General features: G+C 42.1%; 1 protein-coding gene across 1 annotated transcript in view; it reads right to left on the reverse strand.

The window, feature by feature from the left end:
* Window positions 1-703: 703 nt before the first annotated feature.
* arhgap39 (Rho GTPase activating protein 39) overlaps window positions 704-6,202 on the reverse strand; it is a 153,496-nt gene continuing 147,997 nt past the window's right edge. Inside the window, exon 11 of the mRNA XM_030434169.1 lies at window positions 704-6,202. This exon is cut by the window's right edge and continues 221 nt beyond it. The gene's annotated coding sequence lies outside the window, so the exon portion shown is untranslated.

Below are 6,202 nucleotides of genomic sequence, written 5' to 3' on the forward strand. Positions count from 1 at the left end.
TGACAGGGTTCAGAGCCCACATCAGTCCACGACTGACTAATTAACAAACACACTTGTGAAGTGCATTCTCGGTGGTACATTCTGGAATGTACTGTACTAAGTGCTGTTTTTTATTTTAAAAACAAATGTGTTTAAGAGATAGACATTTTACAAGAAGTCCTGAAAAAGCTTTAATATAGCTAACTGGAATTTAAGTTTGTGCCTTGTGAACAATGCAATCATTATATTCTTTATTCATATTGCAGTTTATGTTAACACTCAGTGATGAAAATAACATGATTTGTTGTTTAAGCTCATTTATGTGTCTATTCATTGATTCAGTCATATACCAAAATCCATTTAAATTGAATAATGTTGCTTCTTGTGTCAAATATTGATATGCAATTAATTGCGATGAATTAATTACAAAGCCTCTAATTAATTAGATTTTTTTTTTTATTGAGTCCCACCACTAATTTTTAATAACACTAATAAGGTAGCATCCAGTACCATGGATTGGAAAAAGGACACAATACAATTACCATTCCAGATCAGCCAGGAATAAGAGAGAGAGAGAGAGAGAGAGAGAGAGAGAGAGAGAGAGAGTGTGTGTGTGTGTGTGTGTGTGTGTGTGTGTCACCATCATTTTGCACATTAAATGTGAAATGTGAGGCTGGACTTGTTTCCTTGTATCCTCAGGTGGGAAATAAAAGAGCCTCATGTGTTCTTTTGACATTTGAATTGTTTATTAAACCAAAGTCCGTTACACTTCAGAGTCTTCCCTTGGACAGAGTGTGAGTGACAGTGGACATTAAGATACAACTGAAAAACCTTAAGGATTGATGTGAAGGGGAAGAGTCCCACACTTTCTCTTCATTGTCTTTTTCTTTACATTAGACGAACAGCATCGACACCGACTACCAATTCATCATTAGTAGGAACCAAGTAGAAAAAACAATCAGAAAAATGGATTAAAAAGAGCTTCATCTTTTTCTTAGTGGATCTTTCAAAGTTAAATACTGTCACACTTATTTTATGTAAATTCACTTTGTTTTCCTCATATATTTTTATATTTTAGTAAATTCAAGTTGAAGAGAGTGATGACCCTACAGTATGTCTGCATGCTAACTGGTTGATTTGCTGGGTCTATCTACAACCATCTCTGACAGAAAGACAAAGAGACTCTCAAAAACACACACCACATACACATTCATACACACTGCCATTCAGCGTATCTCCAAGGCTTCCCATCCTTCCTGCTTTAAAGGAAATAAAATTTAAACATCTGGCTATAATCATACCTCAGCAAGAAGTCGAGTGTCACTAGAGAGGCGAGTGTGTTGTGAGTGATTTGAGTGTCGCAGGCCACAGAGGACACAGGAGATCCTGTTCAGTGTCTGTCAGTAGAAAGCCAGAAGATTCAGCACTGCAGATACACAAGCTTTTCTGATAAAGTAGGGGTTTTCTCACACCATACTGACTAATGGGATGAATAGTTGTCAGTGTGATGTCACTGTTGAAGAGGAGGGACAATAAGGAGAAGCTGCACTAAATGGGTGAAATCATGAAGACTACAGCGATGGGTTCAAGAGGCTTTCCCTTTCCATTTCTGCTTCTTTTCTCATAAAATGATTGGCTGACCTGAACAGCCAGTCAGAGTGAGCTGCCGCTGCCTTTTCAACATGCTGAAAAAGCTACAGATAAAGGCCAACTAGTGCCGACGGTGCAGGACACACCACAACAACTAAGGCCAAAGACTCCACCAGCGATGAGTCAGTGCCCCTCCAGCCAGCATCCGTCTCCATTGTGTTATAGATAATATGACATGAGTGAAAAATGAACCAAATGCAAACCTATGTGCCAAATTCCAATGGTGACATCAGTAAACATTTTTAAATCTAGATAACATTAAAAAATGGACAAATTACCACCTGAACTGTGATCTGACAATACTGTAAGTAAGCCTCATCATAAGGCCACTGATCATAAACACAGTGTAGAGCCTTATGGGAGCTTTAAGAGGTTTACAGTTGCATTTGGCGATTGCATTTGCCTCGTTTGCCTTTCCTGACGGTGCCTCTGTTGGGCCGTTGAACCCTCTGAACACAGTCAACGTTTCATTGGCTTTAACCTGGAGACTGCTGGCCAACTTTGTCCTGTAAAAACAGAAGAATCACACTGATCATATCATCAGTCTTTTTTGAAAATCTGTTTTTTCCATTCAGCAGCCAGTTAGATTCAAAGAAGGGGCTCTCTGTCAGCTGGTCGTATTGTACAGTCCTCAGCTGTCTCAGGCATGGATTAGTGATTGATAGTTATACAGCCAATGTCGATTCATGAAGGAAAGTTTCCATCTGCACACTTCACTTCCTGTTGAGGTATGAATCACACCTACACTTAGAGATATCAGGGCTTAAAAACATTTAAATATGTGTTAGGAGATGGCTTTAAATTGCCACGTTTGGACTTCTATCAATGTGAGCAGGAGTTACACTTCAACAACACTAAAAAAAAGTTAACCCCCACCTTGTTACATGAACGTCCACAGCAAGGTTCCACTGTTACATATGGTGCTTGTTCCTCTCATGTTTCTCTATATACTTATTTTTACATTGTCTGTACACTGTCAATGTACATGTTGCCTATGTGGAGTGTGTATGTCAGAGTGCACACCCCACACACACACACACACACACACATCAGTCTCTTCACAAAGAAGTGTCGGTCCAGTACTGTCCACATGTGTGTGTCCGTGTGTGTGTGTATGTGTGTGTGTATATGTGGAGTGTGTGTGTGTGTGTGTGTGTGTGTGTGTGTGTGTGTGTCCATGGAGAGTTTACATTCCTTTCAGTTGTGCCACAAAAACCCAAAATAATCAAACTGGTACAGCAGGATTGATGATTGACAGGATCGTACATCAACATGTATGTGCCCCACCATACCAAGAACTTCACACACACACACACACACACACACACATACACATACACATACACATACACACACACACTCACACACACACACTGGAGCCTACAATACAATATCTCAAGAAGGCAATAAGGAAGTATCCTCAAATAAATATCAATAAATTAAATCATAGAAAAAGAATGGGTTAAAAACAAAGTCTGTTAAATACAGCAACAGTACTGGCTCAGAGACAGACACCAATCTGTAAACGATGAGAGACAGACAGACAGACAGACAGACAGACGAACACGCAGGTAGACACATTTACGAATCATGAGGAGGCAGAAAGCCTGTCGGGCTGGGTGGAGGCTCGGGTGGGTGCAGGGATAAACATGCTGTGCTGTGTTTAAACATGATGGATGATGCGCTGCCATCATCCATACGACTGTAGCTGTTGCTCACGGCTTCAGCTGGGCTTTGGTCAACAGCTCAAGTGATTGGACAGCACCAAATACTGTGTGTGGCAGGTGGACAGACAGATGAGCTCATGCTGAAGGAGACATCACTGTTGTGAGATCAGTTCCCCCATTAGACCCAAGCAGAAACCAAGGCAGGACCACCAGCTGACAGCTAAACTGGTCTCCCAGCTCACGTGACGGCCCACCCAGCGGAAGTTAAGTGATTAGAACATGGACACTGACACTCCGGTGCTGCAGACTAAATCACACTCGGGGCTGCCTGCTACACTGTCACTTAGCTTATGATGGCTAACGTTAGCTAAGAATAATGTAAAAGAGAAAGATATTAACTTTCTGTATATATGACATTACTGGGTCACTCAGTGACTTCATGACTCTCCCCCATTTGTGTCACTGTCAAACTGTCTTATAGCATGGCCCATCACCCAATAAATGTCACTTGTGGCCACAGGGGAAGCTGTTCACTTCAGGAGTTAGCATAGCGGCAACTAAAAGGGCAGAAATGTGGTCACACAGGTACACCAATGACAACACCTGGCCCAACACCGGCCCCAGTGAACATGCTACCCACTGGTGGAGGTACCTGGTGTGGTCTCGTCTTCATCTAGAGCTTCATCAAACTGGTGAGCCCACAGACAAAATGAGGGACAGAACCCCTCTGTACATACACATACAGGGCCCCCATCTGTTTACTGACAGCTGCTGTACTGTGGTGCATCAAACTGGATCCTCCACAGTGTGGGGCCCAAAGAGCACGCACACTAGAGACTTCCACCAGATGAGTCAGTTTACTTCCTGTTAACATGATTTAATTGTGAGGCTGAATGTGTGACAGTGAAACAGTCATTTTACACTCCACAAAATGTGCCCACCGTCTTACTGCCACTTCTTTCACAATGTGAGCTTCTGGAAGAAAGTCTTTTACATCATGTGACATTATAGCTGATCAGTTTTGCCACCTTGTCAAATTATGTTCTTGATTTGGGGGCTCAACTTTCTTTTGTTGCTCCATGGTATGAAACATTACGATTTTCAAGTGACACATTCCAGAACGCAGACACGTGTGAAATGAATGTTTGGTAGCCTGAAGCGTCTGTGTCAGGTTTGCAAACTTGTGCAGACCACGTTTCTCCTGTAAGGCAGTATATTAATGAACCAGAAAAACAGAGGAAAAGCTCCCGTTATTGTGATTTGGAGTGCTATTCCAACATGGTTAACCCTCAGCGCCAGCCATGTAGTCACAAGTGTTGTCACACTGTGTTGACAAGTATGATGTTAATGGTGGATTTTATTCAGATGCACCTGCCAGCTTTTCTAACACTTTCAAGTTGAGCAATACCAACTCCAAATTATTCTCAGAGACATATGTAACAAAGCTTGCACCCGCATGCTAACACCTCACATTCAGTGGTGTCTGCTAACACATGTGTAGGCCTACATGTATGTACCTGTTTATGTGTTGTAGCTTAGCATGTATACAACATTTATGACCAGGGTTTCTGCAGGCTTCGCCAACTGCATACTTTTAATCAATATCACATAGAAAGGGTGAATGGACAATGTTCATTAATGTATTACATGTTAGTATTTCCCAGCAATAAATAATGTCTAATGATCCAATAGATGGATTTAACAGTTAAAACCAACATCTAGCTACTGAGGCTAGCTGTGGTGACAGTGTTTGCTGCTGACAGCAGAAACTCTCCTGCAGTCATGCAACAATCCTACTTTAGTTTCTGTGTGTGTCATGTCTCCAGACAGACAGAAAAACACTCCTGGACGGACATTAGAGCTGTCGAGAGAAAATAATTGACTTCTGTCAATCTCAATTAAGACTACCTCCTAAGGCCTTTCTAAATGGAACTAAATTTATTGACTTTTCAAGTTCTGCAGATAACCCGAATTAAAAAACTTAGTGACAGCCCACTTTGATGATAAAAAGTGCTCAGACATCATATTTCTGCAATGAACTAAGAAGTGTTGGAGCCTTGAAGTTGATTTAGTGTCCAAGCTCTCCTCACTTGACAGCTAACAGACAACATCTGGCTGAGACAGTGGAGGTTTCTGTCCTTTTGAGACGGCACAAGTTCAGATCACAACTGCAGGTGTGAAGAGCCTCTGTGTTGAGTTGTGGCAGTGTAAAACAATGTGGACACAGCTGCTGTCTGAGGCAGGATCAGTGTGATGCAGTGCTGCAGACAGGCTCTGTATCGTGTGAAGATGTGGTGCTGAGCCCCCAGCATGTTTGCATCACATAGTCAGTGTATGTGTGATCGCTTGAACACCTGTGTGAGTAATGTATGTCTAAATGATCTCATTGTTCATCTCAGCAAGACGTGTGTGTGTGTGTGTGTGTATGTGTGTGTGTGTGTGTGTGTGTTAAGCAGGGAAAACAAAGAGAGGGCGTCTGAAATCTTTCTATGAACTGATTAGTTTATAGAAAGATTTCAGACGCCCTCTGAGGTCCCGACACTTAGTGTGCTCCATCACAACAATGAGATCCCTGCTGATACTTCAGACTGTATGTGTATACTGTGTCGATGTATGTGAAGGCACATACAGTACTGTTATCATATGAAAACCATGGAACTCTAATACTGGCGTTTTTAAAGGACTACATCTACAGAAATACAAAAGACAGTGTAGCGTGGACAAACTGAAAAAAACAAGGCAGTCTGTGTTCGTCCTGTCTGAGTTAAAGTAAACATGTTGGAGAGGCGACGTGTCACACAGCAGCAGCAGCACTGTGTGTGCTGGGGAGTCTGGATGAGCAGCCATGGAGGGGTTAAAGGGAGCAGAGGGGAGGCTGGGAGTAAAGTATGGAGATGTACGTGTGT

Source organism: Sparus aurata, chromosome 11, assembly GCF_900880675.1.
Source record: "Sparus aurata chromosome 11, fSpaAur1.1, whole genome shotgun sequence".
Taxonomy (NCBI): domain Eukaryota; kingdom Metazoa; phylum Chordata; class Actinopteri; order Spariformes; family Sparidae; genus Sparus; species Sparus aurata.